We start from the raw sequence: 16,730 nt of genomic DNA, 5'->3' as shown, positions 1-16,730 counted from the left end.
AATTACAACAGCGGCTTTGATGCCAGTCTGACACGCTCGGAGATATATTCTCCCTAAAAATGCGGACACATACTAGATTATCGTCCCAATGAGTTTGTTTCCGATGCCTTTTAACTGTCTGAACGGAGCGCGGGCTGGCGAGAGAAAAAGCGTTCACAGCACTGTGCAGAGGGACGTAGAAATAGTGGCTCATTACACAAAATGGCAAAGGAAGGAAAAAAAGAGAGGTTATTCCTTTCTTGGCCGGTGTTTTGTAACTTAAGTCAATATGGCATTTAGAGACCTGCTGAGACATCTTTTAATTACACAATGAGCTAAATAATGAGAAAGTACAGAGGCGGTGGAGTGGAGAAGTTCTCACTGTTTTTATTAATTTTATTTCCAGGCTGTCACTGTCCAAGCAAATGAGTTTCGGGACTTGTAATACTTAGCTCTCTGTGAGCAAAAATAACTTGTTTTTTTCTTACGTGAGAAAAAGAGGTCAGTGCTCCTTTATTCACCATTTGATTACATGATAACCTTTGAAAATAACAACCGTTGTGCTATAGACTCATTCTGACAGGTTTTTACTTCCTTCATTATAGTTTCTGGGCTTCATTGAGTATTCTGTGATGCTGTGTTATATTTTCACCCTCCTAAAATAATTAAGTATGGGGTCAGCTATGAAGTATTGTTGTTTTTCTCACACTGAAATCGTCACTAAATCAAAATGTGCCCGTTTTTTTTAATCCACTGAAGTTCGTGGATACTCTTCATTCATGTTTTCTTTCCTCAACAGCATCACGATCAGTTCATTACAGTACAGTTCAGTACATTTTAGTTGGAAAACAGCATTTTCAAACTAAAACAATCTCTGTCCAAACAATCACACCTGCACATCACATGATATATCTACATGTTGGATGGATCTACGAGCCAGAGTAAACAGAAACGGCTTGAATAATAGCTTGTCTCCTTACAGATGTATCATTGTCAAATGCAGAATTTAACTGCACAACAGCAGTTGGCAAAGACAACAGGGTGAGCAACTCTTGTAATCAATTATCCATGTCGTGTTCAGCCTGAAAAATCAGCGAAGGCTACATCATGAGTGAAGAGACACAATCAACAAGCTGTTGCGAGTGTCTAGGTCATCGTTTCCAAACATCTCCTTCTCAGCCGCATAAAAAGTCCTGGGTTAATGTGTTTTCAAACGAGAACGTAGCAGTGTGGATGTAGCCTACGTCTTCTAAAAGAGTTGTCCTACCTTTCTGAGAGGCTGGAGGTCAGAGGTCGCAGGTGTTGGGAGAGGGAGAAGTTAGTCGATGGTGACGCCGAGAGTGAAGTCAGATGTCAACACCACCCTAAAAGAATTAAGATAGAAGAGAAAAAAAAGAGTTATGGTTGATTCTTAAAGTAATGACCGAGAAGTTCCAAATTTAAATTGGAACAATCAATACTACAGCGAACCATTTCTCTTCTGAATATGTAATTGAAGACGACATGAAGTCTCCACAATGTACACGTTATTTGCTCCTCATTGTCCTATTAATGAAAATAAGTACAGTATATGACTTCCCAGGGAAATTACACTGGGTGGAAGTTTATTGTTTTTCTCTTTTCACCTGAGAAAATAAACATTATGACAAATAAAACGATCCAAATACATAGTTTTATTAATAAAAACAGCTCAGTAATTTCATAACATAGCCCGTAGAGACTTGTAGTTTTTAGTAAACGTCCGTCAAAGAGTAGAAATTATTGCATTGTACGTCGGGCACTAATTTCAGTGGTGGATATTTTACAGCAGCTAGATGGTGACTGTGGGATTGAGTCAAAATAAACTGCAATGTGCGTGTTTATAATGAAGGAACATGTCGCCCAGTGCAGCAGTGATGTGTTTTGAGTGGAGCTCTGAGGCAGAGGAAAAAGACATGTCAGGCTTTAGATGCACAAAACCCTCGTTAGTGGAAGATATTTATTGTTACTTTGCTTTTGTCTTTTTTTTTTTTTAATGCTATTAATAAAAATGGATAATTACACCAGAATCATCATTGAAAGTTCCATAAATGTTTTCTAAAAAATGGCACTTACAAGTGTCCCAAAAGTAAAGTTGCTAATGATGGGATAGAATATCTACAGCGAATCCGGAGCCGCTGCACTTTAAGGCGGCAGCTCATTCTTAAAAAACGTGGAAAACTTTCACATCCAGCACTGCTGTGAGAAATAAGATGGTGAGGTGCAAGGTTAGCTCATAATCCATAATAGATAGTTAAGATTGGCCACGTTGGCATCGGATCCTCATGAAAATGGTAACAGGCCTTGGCAGGGGGACAGAACCCAACAAATCAAAACCGCGAGGCTTCCGCTCATTTGCATTCAGGCCTTGAAGGTCGTTTCTCAAAATCTTTGTCAAAAAAAGAAACGTGGTGAGCCGCGTCTCCCCCACCTGCTGCTTTATTCTCAGGGATTTGTAGCATCGCGGCGGCCATAGTGTTAACGCTGAATGAGAGCTCTTTAAAAAAAAAAAAAACACCCATTTGCCAACACAGCGAGTGATTCAAGTAACATTAGATTATATAAATTGTCAGTAATGAGGCACTAGGGACAGCATCTGTGATCCGCAGAGGTCGAGCGTAACATTCTCCCTCTCCGCTGAATAAAATGCATCCTGAGTGCGATTTAACAGCCATAACATGAGCAGGTACATACAAAGAGACAGGCAGAGGTCCAAGAGGGCACGGCGCTCGTTGTTGTAGAGGTCACACACACACACACACACACACACACACACACACACACACACACACACAGAACAATGATACACAAACACTGCTGACAAGGGGAAAATATGAGGACTCGTGAAACACTGTAAAATGTATGAAGAAACGGATGTAAGGGTCATTTTACTGAGCGGCACTATTAACATCGCTGGCCTTGTCTGAACTGTAGCTCTGATCAGTCACACACACACACACACAATATGCAAAACGTGTACAGGCCCACACACACACACACCCACCCAAACACCCACAGAGCAGAATTCCTCCTCTTTTTTTTTTGCCCTCAGAGAAGGAGAGGTCGACATTTTAACTGCATCGGCGAGGAGATGGCTTCCTTTCACCTTGACGGGCATATAATGAACATTTTTCATTTTGAGCTTAGCTTCACTTACGGAGTCAGTCAGCTATTTTCTCTTTGAACCTTTTTCCCCCCCTTCCTGACATTTCCCTCTGTGGTTTTGCCAGAATGATCTTCACAGTAAATTTGTGCCCCTTTAAAAGAAATAGGATATATTTCAGTTGATTTTCTTTTTTCAAATCATTCATTTCCATAAAGGTCCCTGTATAACACACACAGGCCTCAGGTGCACCATGAAACACAAACAATATGCTAATCACACCTCTTTCAATTAGAGCCCGGGTATCCATGACATTCATATCATTATCGACTTATTGTTTTGCATTTTGTTTTGGAGAAGAAAACAGCTGCACCTCGAAGGAATGTGGCAAAATATTTGACTGATGAAGAGCGGTCGTGTGTAAAAAGGCACATTGTGGTGGTTTGGAAGAAAGTGAAACATATTTCAACAGCTACAATGGACATATGCCCATAAGAGACAAGCACACATTGAAGACACAAAAAGGAATGTACTGATTTCCTCACATAGGGCGCTTCACTTCCCAGTTTTCATAAAAGTATGATCTTCTAACTTTTAAAGGCCCAGTGTGTAAGATTCAGGTGAAAGGGATCTATTGGCAAAAACTGAATATAAAATAATTCTAGTGATGTTGTCACTTGTGTGTGTTTCATCTTCAATTGTTGTTTTCTTTACCGTAGAATAAGCCCTTTATAATTACATTGGGAGCGGGTGGACTCTACGGAGGCCGCCATGTTTTTTTTTTACAGTAGTCCAGACAGGAGAAACTAAACACCCTTTGAGATCGTATGACAACTGAAGGCTACCACAGGTTCTCTCTCATGTTTGGAAGGGGAGGGTGAGGTGAGGGGCATCCAGCTGCAACATGCAACGTCACCACTAGATGTCACTAAATTCTACACACTGAAACTTTCAAATCTGTGACGGTTTTATTTTCTTTCTGGAAAAAATGACGAACAACAAACACAAAGAAATAGAAGAAAATGAACGCTTCATTATGAGTTGACATTTTGAAATATTTTAGATATAGTTTAAGTGTTTGTTGCATTTTAAAAGTACAGCTGGTTGTGCAGCGTTGGTTTGGATTGTATCTCGGCTGAGGCTGGTTGTGATTGACAGTCGTAGTGCGGTGTACCGGCCGAGTGTTGCAGAATGTACATTATTATAAAATGATAAACAGAACTCTATTTTTCCAAAACGCAAAAGTTTATAGCCTGATGTTTGCTCTGTAATGCTTTGCCAAACATGGCTGTCATCCTCTCACTCAAAGTGATGGATTAGCTTTACCGGAGGAAACGGAGGAGGCTAAAAGAAAAGGGAAAAGTCATTCTATGCATCTTATAAACTTAGATTAGAGAAATAAATAAGAAATGATAAAACGGAAAACTCCTCAACACCGAATGGAAAACATTCAGGAATGATTAATTATCCTTAAAGCCAGACTCGAACTGTAAACCCACCTGCAAAGAGTTTAGGGCCAAAACGTTAAGTGCTACAAAAAGCCAAACGTGCGTGCTTTCAAAAGGCTAACAACACCAGACCACATGCACCATAAGCACACACAGTCTCACACACACACACACACACACACACTTTTACCCACATTTGCCCATGCACGGGGAGGGGGGTGGCTGGCAGGGTGCATTCAAAGACAGCTGGTGAAAACCGGGTGTGCTCTGGCTGCTAGAAGGAGCAGATTCAGGTGACATCTGTGCCTCCTGTTGCAGCGCAATAGTAGAAACACTAAAAGTGAATTACAACATTAATGATAGTGCTCTGCAAGCTGTCGTTCCATATTACGCATCCATTATTCCTTGCATGGGTACTCAGAGGCATCGTGGAGGAATAGGGCTGCTGTCCCCCCCCCCACCCCCCACCCTCGCCCACCTCCGCTCCCGACCCCCACCTCCACACAACAGCCACCTCACAGAGAGCAGGAGCAGTTGTTGAAAGGATTGGTTGGTTTACAGAGTAACACCTTCCACCGCTACACCATGTCACCACATGGCACGCTGCTGACTGGATGACTGATTCTCTTTCTCTTTATTTCCATCGCTCACTTCATCTTTCAAGCGGGCAACCTTCCACCCTTGACCCCCCCTCCCCACTTCTCTTACCCCTCCTCCCCACGTCGCCGCCGCCGCTATTTCAGACAACATTTGTTTGATCTTGCCGCCCTCTACAGCTGAATGAAATCAATCTGGGAGAGATGTCATGTGTGAGCAGAAATGATTGGCCGCAAGAAAACATGTATTTGAGAACATGGAGCCCGTGCCCTCTGCTTGCAAAGGCTGGACGCACGCATGTATGTGCGCGCGCGCAGACACGGCGGCGGAGAGGCCGGCGCTCGTCTGATAGGCATCACACAGACATCTCCGAGCTGTCACCCATCCCCAGACTTTCAATAACTTCAAATCCCCCGAAAACTTGGAGAATAAAGGCAGAGTCGATCACTCATAGCTCTCTTCACTCGGCTCTTCTCTTCAGGGAAATAACAGCCGAAGGAGAAAAACAAAGTCAGGATCGCATCCTCTCCGGCAGAGAAGCACTAGCATCCCTGGAGGACATGGGGAGAACTCTTCTTTCATCATTCTGGTTAAGAAACAATAAAAAAAATATTAATTTAAGATGTTATGACATAAATAGCACGCAGGTAGAAAGCAAGTATATGGGAGGATCATCGGTAATCAAAGGTGGATTTTTAAGGATAAAAAGCTGGAGGAGAGAAAAAAAACTGCAGAGGTGGGTGGTGGTGGTGGTGGCATCACTAACACATCAACACGGCTTTCACGCCAGCCTACACATTTCTATAGGAGTCTGTGTGAGATCTGGATTCGTGCCATGCGGGATCGGATGGCGGGTGCTTCCCTCCACAGCGTCTCCCGAGAACATAAACAGATCGTCGGCAGCGACCGCAGCTCTGTGCCGCTGACTGGCTGTGATTTCTTCATTCAGGAGAGAGTGCCGCGAAATGTGTCGTACTTGAAGTGTTTTACAATTACCAGCTGATTATATCAGCCGCATTAGCATATTAAAAGGAAGACTACTTGAACACACAGATAATGACTGACTGTTGAAAATAATTTCCCCACTCATTATCGACAGCAGACACCGAGATCTGGGAGAGGAAATGTTGATGAATACCCATAAACCTTTTATTGTGTAAATAACAACAATTACCGAGAAATTAGATCAGGCTGTGTTGGTAAAGAGGGAGATAATTCTAATTAAAAAAACTTGCAGATATCTGGGGAACAGAGCATAAAGCTGTGCATCTATAGAAGTGAATTATTAATCACTCATGTGAAAAACTTTTTGTGTTATTCACAAGGTGTCACTAAACCAAATCACTTCTCTGCTTTGATGTCAGACCACAGACTTCTATTCAGTGTGTGTAGTGCTGGCATCACAGTAACAGCTTCTGACAACATGACATCAATGTTGAATAAATAAGGGACTTGCTTCCTTCATACATGTAAGATGCTGACAACTGGAACGTGGATGTTTCCCCTCTGCAGCAGTAATTTCCTTCAACCGACTGAGCGATATGTTGATGAAATTAGTTTGCAACTAATGTTTAGTCCAGTTATTGGGTAATCAATCTTTAAATTGCCTGTTTACAGTCCAAAACCGAGAGAGAGAGAGAGAGAGATTCAATTTACAAAGATATAGAGAAAATAATATGAGAGCAGAACATGTTGGGCAGTTTTCCTTGATAACTTGTGAAAATGATTAATTGATTAGTGAAAGCGCTGAAAATGTTCTATTAGTCAATTAATCAAGTGGATGTTTCAGCACTAACATTGTTAATTGACAATATAGAAGGACTTTGCTTATTTGCAATGGGCCGCGGTGTGGTATCATAACTTGATATTCAGATTTTATCATGTTGTCTAAAAAAATCGATAGAAATTATCTTTTAGTAAGACATGATGACATGAAAATCAAAAAACACAATTTAAAAATATTGATCATAATCACAGTCAAACAGTTTTCTTCTCCCCCTGAATGTTGCACATTGTCACGCATTGCAAGCTGAGAATTTAAAGGCCCAGTCAGTCATTTTCAAATGAGGTAATTTAAGGGTTTATGTCTCTTGATGTGAAATACAGCACGAATAACACTTTCATTGTCATCTGCCGTTTTTTTTTTTTGGGGGCTCGAAGATGAGACAAAGCTTCCGGCGCCGGGGGAAGTTGCTTGCTCATTCCGGAGCTCTGTCCTCCATTGTTGAGCAGCTGAAAATGCGTGTGGACGTGAAGGAGACTGTGAATGTCATGAAATTCATCAGGCTGCTGTGAGTTTTTTTTTTTTTTGGTTTCTGAGTGCGGGGGCGAAGTGAGTTTTCACAGGCAGAAACCTCAGCGCCGGGGTCGAGAAATCATTAAGTTATTAACATTTATCAACGACTATCACAGCCTCCCTGCTGATGCGTGATGGCAAGTTTGTGATTTTTGCCCCTTTGAAGTATTGTGATGCCTTCAAGTACTGTGAAATATTTAGTTTGGAAACGGTAGGTAGATTTCTACCGCAGCTTTTGACTTTTTTTTCCCCCCTCCCTTGCAGTCCACCACCTCCAGCAGCACTGTTAATCAATACACACTTTTCTTGCCCTTTTTCCTCCTTCGTACACATATCTCCCTGTCTGACCAAACTGGCGAATTTGTGCTCTTAATCAGCTTGCCTGCCTTGTCTCTTCACTGGAGGCTGGCGACACGCTTCCCTTCCCCCTTAATTCCCTGGCTCTCAACAGACAGGCGTGCTGATTAACATGCACGCCCAGGTAGGAGCTCCCTCCAACACAACCCCGCTGCCCACCAGGTCCACACACCATTATCCCCGCTACTCAATAGCACCCATCTCAATGCACATCTGTCGAGCTGCCGCATCCCCGCTCCTTAATTAGCTTTACAACTTTCCCCCACTTCGGGATGGAAAAAGAAGGGATGAATTTGTGGCCGGCACGCAGATAAAACGAGGGAGGGAGAGTGACAGACAAAGAGGGAGGAGGACATATGCTGAATGCTGAGACAGAAGATGAAATAGAGTGTGTGTGTGTGTGTGTGTGTACGTGTGTGCGCTTCACGGAGGGTGGTGGCGGCGGGGGACATTAATTCCTCTCGTGTCCGGGCCCCAGCATCACCAGGAAACCTTGTCCTCCTCCTTGCCTCCATGCGGCCATCTCTCCACCCAGAGGATGCAGCCCTACAAGCATGAGCCTTATCTTATCTGTTTCCCTCTCACATCGACCCGCCCAGCCACCCAACCCACCCCTTGGTGCTTCGGAGTTCTCAGACGATCTCTGAGCTGCCCGATCTCACGTTTGATTCTCACCCCTCTCGCCCGTCGACGCCATTGCCGCTGGGCCCCAGTGACAGGGATAATGGTGTGCAGTTTCTTATGTTTGAGTTGTTGCTCTGGCTAATGCTAATCTGAGACGCTGTCTCAGCGGCACATTTGTCAGCAGCTCGAAAACAAACCAAAGAAGTAGACAGTGAGAAAGAGGAGGCATCCAATTAATATGAAATTGTCTCCAGAAGTCAAAAAGGCTTTAGTTCCACTTGAGTGTGTCTAAATGCACAGAGTAAGGCTAATTATAATCCCATGGAGTATTTATACTATTTACGCTTTGCCCCTGTCATTACTACAAGCTGTAATCCTCCGACCCGTGTTGTCTGCATGTGTTGATGAGCCTTATGCCAGTTGCCAAAAATACTTAAGCTTGTTTCCCATTCCTGAAGGATCCAGCGACTATTTCCTGCACAAACAATGTGAAATTAATCACCGTTACTATGGCGATGAGCAGCGAACAATATCACAATCAGTGCCACCATCAAGAATGTAGTTTCAATCCGGAGGGCCAAAGGTTGGTGTGGAAAGAAGAACAATGAGCTATTTTAGTCAATCTGCTATTCTACATACATGGCAGCTTCATTAGAACTACCCACTGTGTTTATAACCTTCTGCAGGCCTCCTACCAACCATCACCACTATTACAAATACTAATCTCCTATGTGTATTTCACCCTCCATCCTTCCTTCCATCCAGCAATTATGCCCCCCGCCATCAAAAGCCATCAAAACAGTAATTTCACTTTTTCACAGGCAGGCTTTTCACATTTCCTTCCGTGAAAGGCTTGAATCATCCCCTTATCTCCATGGCTATTACACAGTGTGCATGAGAGTGAAAACAATGGGCTCGGTGTGATGAGATCATGGCACTCCATTTCTCCAAGGCCACTCCGGTAGACATAGAGACAATCCAGCAGCAGCAAGGAGGATGGGGACGGCGAGGGCCCGAGGATTTCTCGGTCACTGAGCCCAGGGCTGTGAGGCAGGTCATCCCCAGTAATAAGAGAGGGAAGAAGAAGAAGAGGAGGAGGAGGAGGAGGAGGAGGAGGTGATGGCGGTGAAGGGTCTGGCAGCCTCAGTGGACACTTTTAAGGCCCTGACACTGAGGTCAGTGACTGGAACCCAAAGTTGGACCATTTATTCCTGCCTGTGTGAGAACTCTCGCAGGATCCACCGATGCTGCTGCTGTGTGAGCACAGTGCTGAGGCGAGTCGGCCGGGGTCTTGCAGAGACAGAGAGAGAAAGAGGGAGTGCTCGACTGAAAAGGATGTGGCAGAGTGAAGTGACAGGCGCGGGGACGGAGGCAGGAGGAGGAGGCAGGAGTTGCAGGAAGAGACAGCTCACAAGTGACTAAAACAGCAGGTCTGAGAACCAAAATGTCTACACCAACTCATTTTACTTTACTTTACCCTGACTGCAGTGATCTGAATTTCTTCTTTTTCTCTCGATCAGTTAGCATGCTAGAGTTTATCTTCAAGTCCCTAAAAGTCATATTTGTGTCCTTATAACCCTTTAAAACTAAGAATTTTTTTTTTTTTTGCATAAGACAACAGTTTGTGACTGATTCAAATAGAGTTGTTTCTTTAATTATTACGTCCGCTAAGGATGAGATGTTTTCACTTTGTTTGTCTGCTAGTTAGCAGGATTTCACAAAAACAACTCCATAGATTAACACAAAACTTGGTGGAAAGATGTGATATGGGTCAGGAAAGAACCCAATTCAATTTGGTGCGGATCAGAATAAATGGGCAGATCCAGTAAATTTGTTTCACTTTCTCTGCAGCGTTTCTCACAGAATTCATTCAATCCATCTGTAGTGAGGATGCGAATGCACGGGCACGAATGTCACACCGAGGCTCAACTGATTTAAAGTGACAGGTACAGAAGCTAAAGAGCCAAAGACAAGTTCTTGCTTTAGAGAACTGCATCGCACGATGAGGTCCGCCTGTCTGTGTGGACAGTAAGAACTTTATGGACGATAGAACATAGTGGAAGTTATTAGTCATGAGAAGTCTAAAAATATTTTTGGGTTCATTATAAAACACTAGCTGGACAAAGTAGAATATGGTGGGCTGCGCCAGTCTGGATAATAAATGGGAAACAGTGTTTTGACATGGTGAGATGGGCATTAGTGGAGGTATGGACTCCCAGAGCTCTAGTTGTTTATATGGATCATTTCATATTTTTAAAGAAATCAAACAATGCGGAAATATACTGTTCTCATAAGTGCTCATATTTATTTTGAAAGCCCTTTCAGGGATTCAGGTTGAGAACCCATCCTAGGGTCGACTTGGGATATAAACCTAGGTTGCATCAGGCGAACCTTATTGGTCACATGCTGTGCATTAAAGATGTTACATCAAAACTAGAAAGTACTCATAATCAATACATACATGTATCTTACCCAGAATGCCCTGGTAAAAACAAATGTTACTGAGTGGATTATCCTGGTGAAATGAAGCAAAGTAAACTAAACACATCTTTGCCCATCTGGACACAAATAATTACTTTATAGATTTCTGGGAATCTGCCGGTTTCTATCTATTTTCAGTTTATGTTAAAACCTATACGATACTATTTTCACAATGAAGATCTTTATTCATTGTTTGTCAAAGTTGCATTATTCTTGCAAGGTAATGCAGTGCAGACTCATTAAATCAATCAATGCACGTAAACATAATTACCATGTAATTATATGCAAGTTATATAGCTCTGCTAATTACTTTTCACACTGGATGGAAATAGATGGAACAGAGGGGAATATGCAGCAGAAAACCAACAAATTTGGTTCCAGGTTTAAAAAGTTAAGCATAAAAAATGTGTCTCCTTAAAAAGCTGAAACCTGGGCGCATAATGTTTTCCCTTTAGATTTAAAACAAGAAATGCCGTAAACCATTGTACGCTTATGAGACACAATCTGGTTCACTGACATATCTCCCCATCTCCATTTCCATTACTGAGCTCTGTTCCTGTGTCTTTAACTCTCCATTTGTCTGTCTTTTGCAGCATGCGCGCACACACACACAAACCACACATGCACACACTTCCTCTCTATCTCTCACTCCATCTCTCTTCCTCTTTTTCTCATTGGAAAGGGGGAATCGGGTGGGGTGGAATGATCGTGTTAGGGGGTTCACAGAAGACTGACTGTTTATTATTGTCTTCGGCCCACTTAACTCTGACAGTAACAGAATGAGATGGGGAGAGAAGCGAGTGCCATTAATCACGGTGTCGGGAGGGCCCGAGCCGAGCGGAGACGCATCCATACTGCATGTGCCTGGGAGAGGAACACAAAGTGATTTTCAGGCCAGCCGGCCTCATAGCGCCGCTGTGCAGCCTCCAAGTTCAGACTGCCGGCAGATGAAGAGTGCAGGGGGAAGAAGTGGGCAGCTCTTCACACTCAATCTTCTTCATATGTTCTGACACATTGCACCTACAGCCACCCTCTGCTACCGGCAAACCTCAGCTAGAATCAGCGCTATTTAAAAAACCCAGAAATATCTCCTGCAGGGAGTGAAAGTGTCACTGCGGGAGAAGAGTCATTAACCTGTGCTTTTATTTTGAATTTATCATTGTGGAACGATGCTAACATGAGATCACCTGGATTAAACTGGGCTGTAGGCAGGTTGAACTGATATATAAAGTATACGATGTGGCTCTCGGCAGCATTAGCATACGGTCGCCACAAAACAGTGAATTCGGCTCACACGTCAATGACAGCCCCAGTCTGTCAGGCGTCAGACTGCGCGAGCCGGCCCGCTATGCAGGGGCGGCGACGCAGCCTCGGTGCCCGTGCCACCCGGCTGATTGACAGCTGTGTCTCTAAAGTCTCCCCCCTCCACGGCAACACCAGCCGCACACCTTCCTCTGCTATCAGTGACACCCAGATGTGCTATAGCAGCTGTCTCCAAGATTATTCCTCCGCGTCTCCGAGCCACCATCTACATAGACAGCCGTCTAAATATTTAATGGTGCCAGAAGGCGCTGCGGCATCGCGCACTTTAGCCCGGGAAATACAGTATCTCCAAGTGAGGAGATAGACTGTGAGGGATGAAAGTCGAGGACAGGGAAAGAAGAGAGGGAGAGGTGAAAGGCTGGCGGGTCACCACTCGGCCTGGCCGCGTTGAGTTACAGGTAAAAAACTAAGATGACAGTATATGCCACAGTTTTTGGACAAATGACAGCGGTGCAGCAATAGATGACAGGCTGCATTTTGGATATACCCTGAGGACAACCTCGCCTGACATCAAATGTCTAACAAGCCAGACAACACCATTCTGATATCCTGCCATACCTTCAGGGAGAGAAACAGGCCCCCTTGAATGTGACATTGCTAACCATGATGCAAAAATTACAAGGTGTATATATGGCTGTCTGCCTCTATGTCTAGCTTTTCAGCTTCTTTATTTCCACGTGCGTGTGCGTGTTCATCTGAGTGTGTCATCACTGACAGCTGATCAGAATACACACAGCGCCTGAGGTACTTTCTGTAATTTTGACTTTTTTTTTTTTTTTTTTTTGGAGCCTTGGCTCATTCCCAAGCAACAGATTGCTGCTGTCGCTGGAGTTGTGCCTCACAGATGGAGCAGCATCACTTCCTGAGGAGCCTGACAGGATCAATCCAGGAGCTCATTCGCTTGCAGTCAATTAAGCCATGTTAGTTTTGACAGGAGCCATGGGCGAAATAACAGCCGTCACTGTCTGGGAGGAAAATATTGTGACCAAACAAAAAAAACAAAAATGCACTTGTTTACTGGAGGGGGGGGGGACTGACTCTGCAGAGGAAAGGGCTGTGGGCTGCACTGAGCCACAGCAGGAGCTCACACATGACAGACAGGCAACGGCTGAGCCTCAGCTACGGTGAGAAGAGTGTAATTTGTTTGAAAACATGAAGCGCCCCTGGTGATTTAATGAATTCTAAACTGAGGACTAATCATGACCTTCATCGATTCTGATGGAATATTCAGTCCATCTGTCCGACTAATGCCCGTGCCTTTCTTTCTAAGCCAAGAATGCTCCTCCGTATCTTGAGCATGTTTTTTCATTCGAGCGGTATAGGTCATCGGAGGTGGTCATGGGAAAAAAAATCCCCCAAATTCCTCCTCTGATTCCTGAATAAACCAAATTACTCTGAAGTGAATAATACAATACAGGAAAACGCAACAAGCGAGAGATCTCTGTGTACCACCCACAGAGAGAAGAGGTGGAGCTGATCTCTTTGAACCTATTGGAAGGAGAGTGAAACTCTTTGATTAGGACATGTAGGTAGGTAGCTGTGGGCGATGGACTGAAAACACTTGGCATCTGCTTGCAAGTCTCCGCACACCCGAGGTGAGGGACACACACACCGACGCGCACACACTCTTCTCTGGCTGAGCTCGGCTTTACCCTGGGCATCATTACAGACACTACACATCCCTCCTTTGAAGGGTTATCAAGGCTCCTCATTAAAGATGTCCCTGGCTTTCTTAGTGATGTGGGCCTCCACAGGGCGTAATATACCCCCTTTAATTAGTTTGCAAACTCATTAGTGTGTGCCGGGCAATTAAATGTCCTTCCTTCAGAATAGTTTACAACAGGACAAAGGGATCCCGGGGGCTGTCAAGGAAGTAGGGCTGAAAGCCCAGACAACTGTCCCTTCTGCAGGGGACTGCCATTAGGGAGGCGCGGTCCCTCGGCCAGGCCTCATCGTCTCTGCTGAGGGACGAGCCGCTTACCCTTTCCATTTACTCGTCTGGTTTATTAGTATCGCTGAAAGGGGCATTTCTACAACCCTCATAACAAACACACCTGATGTTGCACATTAAAGTGCAACTTAACGTCCTCTTTTAGGGAGTCAGATTCATGGATTCAGTGTGTGCGCATTCTGATCTGATGGTTTTGGTTTGTTTTTCTTTGCAGGTCAGATGTATTGAATATTGGTTCGTTTTCCCGACTGTTGAAGTAGCTCTGTGCAATGCACTCTTATGTGTATTGGGGTTTTATATATTGCACTAAAAAAATTGGCACCAATTTCTCGTGCAGCTGACCCTGGTTATAGTACAAACACTTTTCCCCTTCCCATTTGTTTGGACGTCACAACAGGGATGGCAAAGCAGGCAATTGCTCAGGGTCTCGACCTGAGAGGGGGGCCCCGAGAGCTGCTGATTACGTTAGTTTTCAAATTGACATGGGGAGGTGCTATGCCACTAGAGCTGCTTTCAGACATGCACTGACCTCCTGAAATTACCCAGAGGGGCTGTATGTGAGAACGTCCGAGTGAGATGCTCCGGATAATCTCCGCTGTTGTTTTCCGGCCGGCCCCCTCGAAAAATGAAATATCCAATTGAGCCCATGTGAGAACACAGCAGGAGATTATCGGAAGGATTACGTAAAGCCAGTGGGTCGTGTCGATGACATTTCTGCGACAGACGTAAGACTGAAAAGACAAAAAAAGAAAATAAACATCTCAGGATGAAAAAGAGATGTCATGCACGTATAGAAGACGCCAACGAACACGTCAACCTGGAGAGATGAGGAGATTTGAGAGTTTTTCATGACAGGGCAGACACCAGTGTTAATGTGCTGCAAACAAAAAACGTGTGATCTAGTTATGTCCTGCCTCCTGTATGCTGCACTACTTGAAGACTAGAACATCTAAATATGTGTGTGTTTGATGTGTCTGAGATGGTGGTCGATATTTGTACATGTAAACGTGATTTCATGAGTATCCATAACAGAGATATGCAGTCGGAAAAAAACAAGACAGAGGCATAAATAAGTAGAAAAAATATATATAAATAGAGGGTTTATTCAGAAGTACCTGAACCTCTTGAACCGTATGATAACTGGCTCCTCTCGTTTCTCTTGATCATCTCTGAGATGTTTGTTTGGGCCTAAGGAAGTGGAAAGTCATAGTTGGTGCGATTTGGACATGTGATATGTTAAATATACATAAACTTTGAATAAACAGAGGAGCAGCGCTCAGTAGCAGCGGCAGCTGGGACTCAACAATGTAAGTGGCGTTGATGATCATGGCAACAGCGTGTTCATGACAACGTTAACGACAACTGATTTTACAATTATACGTTATGCGTACTTACTCGGGTGACACTAACCTTTAAATAAACAGGTGAACAGCTCTTAGTCCACAGAACCCTATAGATGCTGCTGCAGAGAGTCTTAACTCACTGTGGCTCAATGTCCACAGGTCGCTTCTACAGTTTCAGAGAGAAAACTGCAACCAGCATCACCACAGACCAAGTAAACAGCCAATTACAAACAGGTTAATAATGGACACTGCACTAGTAAGTCTTAAATGGAAGAACCTTGGATCAACCTGGACTCTTCTAATAGAGCTGGCCCAAACTGAGCTGTCTGGGGAGAAGGGCCTTGGTGAGTGACAGACCCAGAACCTGCTGGTGAGTCTGGCTGAGTGTCTCCCCACAGGATCTCTGGAGCCCTTCCACAGATCTGTGCAAAGGGTCTGAATACTTAATATGTTAAAGGAATAGTTCACCCAAAAATGATAATTCACTAATTATCTACTCAGCCCTATGCCGATGGAGGGGGTGGGTGAAGTGTTTGTGTCCACAAAAAACAGCTGGAGTTTCAGGGGTAAACAGCGTGGCAGCCGAATCCAATACAACTGAAGATATTAGGGGCTTATCTTCAGACGTAAAAAAAACCAACAGAAAAAAGAAAAAAAAAACATAATATGCCTCCATACTGCTGGTGTGGTGTCATCCTAGTCTCCAAAAGCCCCGACATTCATAGTCGACACTAAACGAGGTCATTAACAACGTGTTTTAAAGCATTACTGTTCGCTGATATCTTCCGACGAGGTGCATTCAGGGGCCGTCAGAAATGCTAACGTCCACTAGCTGCTTCTGGTGGACTTTTAGGCGTAAAACGCGGTGGAAAGGACAATTGGAGGACACCAAACGAGCAGTATGGAGGCATGTTCTGTTTTTTTTCCTGTTGTTTTTTTTTACGTCTGAAGATAGTTCACTAAAATCTTCAGTTGTATTGGATCGGCTGCTACACTGTTTACCCCTGAAACTCCAGCAGTGTTTTGTGGACTCAAACACCTCACCCACCCCTCCACCGGCATAGTGGTGAGTAGATAATGAGTGAATTATCATTTTTGGGTGAACTATTATTTTAATACTATATTTATGTTATCCCTTTTTACACATTTGCTACATTTCTAAAATGATGAATTCAATTTCTCGTTATGGTGTATTGTGTGAGGATTGGTG

The 16,730-nt window shown here is 43.9% G+C and overlaps 1 long non-coding RNA gene across 1 annotated transcript in view; it reads right to left on the bottom strand.

Annotated features, from left to right (window-relative positions):
- Positions 1-1,244: 1,244 nt before the first annotated feature.
- LOC124854986 overlaps positions 1,245-16,730 on the bottom strand; it is an 87,059-nt gene continuing 71,573 nt past the window's right edge. Inside the window, exon 3 of the long non-coding RNA XR_007034918.1 lies at positions 1,245-1,343. This is a non-coding gene — a long non-coding RNA (uncharacterized LOC124854986). The remainder of the gene's footprint in view (positions 1,344-16,730) is intronic.

The sequence above is a fragment of the Hippoglossus stenolepis genome, chromosome 16 (assembly GCF_022539355.2).
Source record: "Hippoglossus stenolepis isolate QCI-W04-F060 chromosome 16, HSTE1.2, whole genome shotgun sequence".
NCBI lineage: Eukaryota > Metazoa > Chordata > Actinopteri > Pleuronectiformes > Pleuronectidae > Hippoglossus > Hippoglossus stenolepis.
This window is presented reverse-complemented; position numbering and strand designations above follow the sequence as displayed.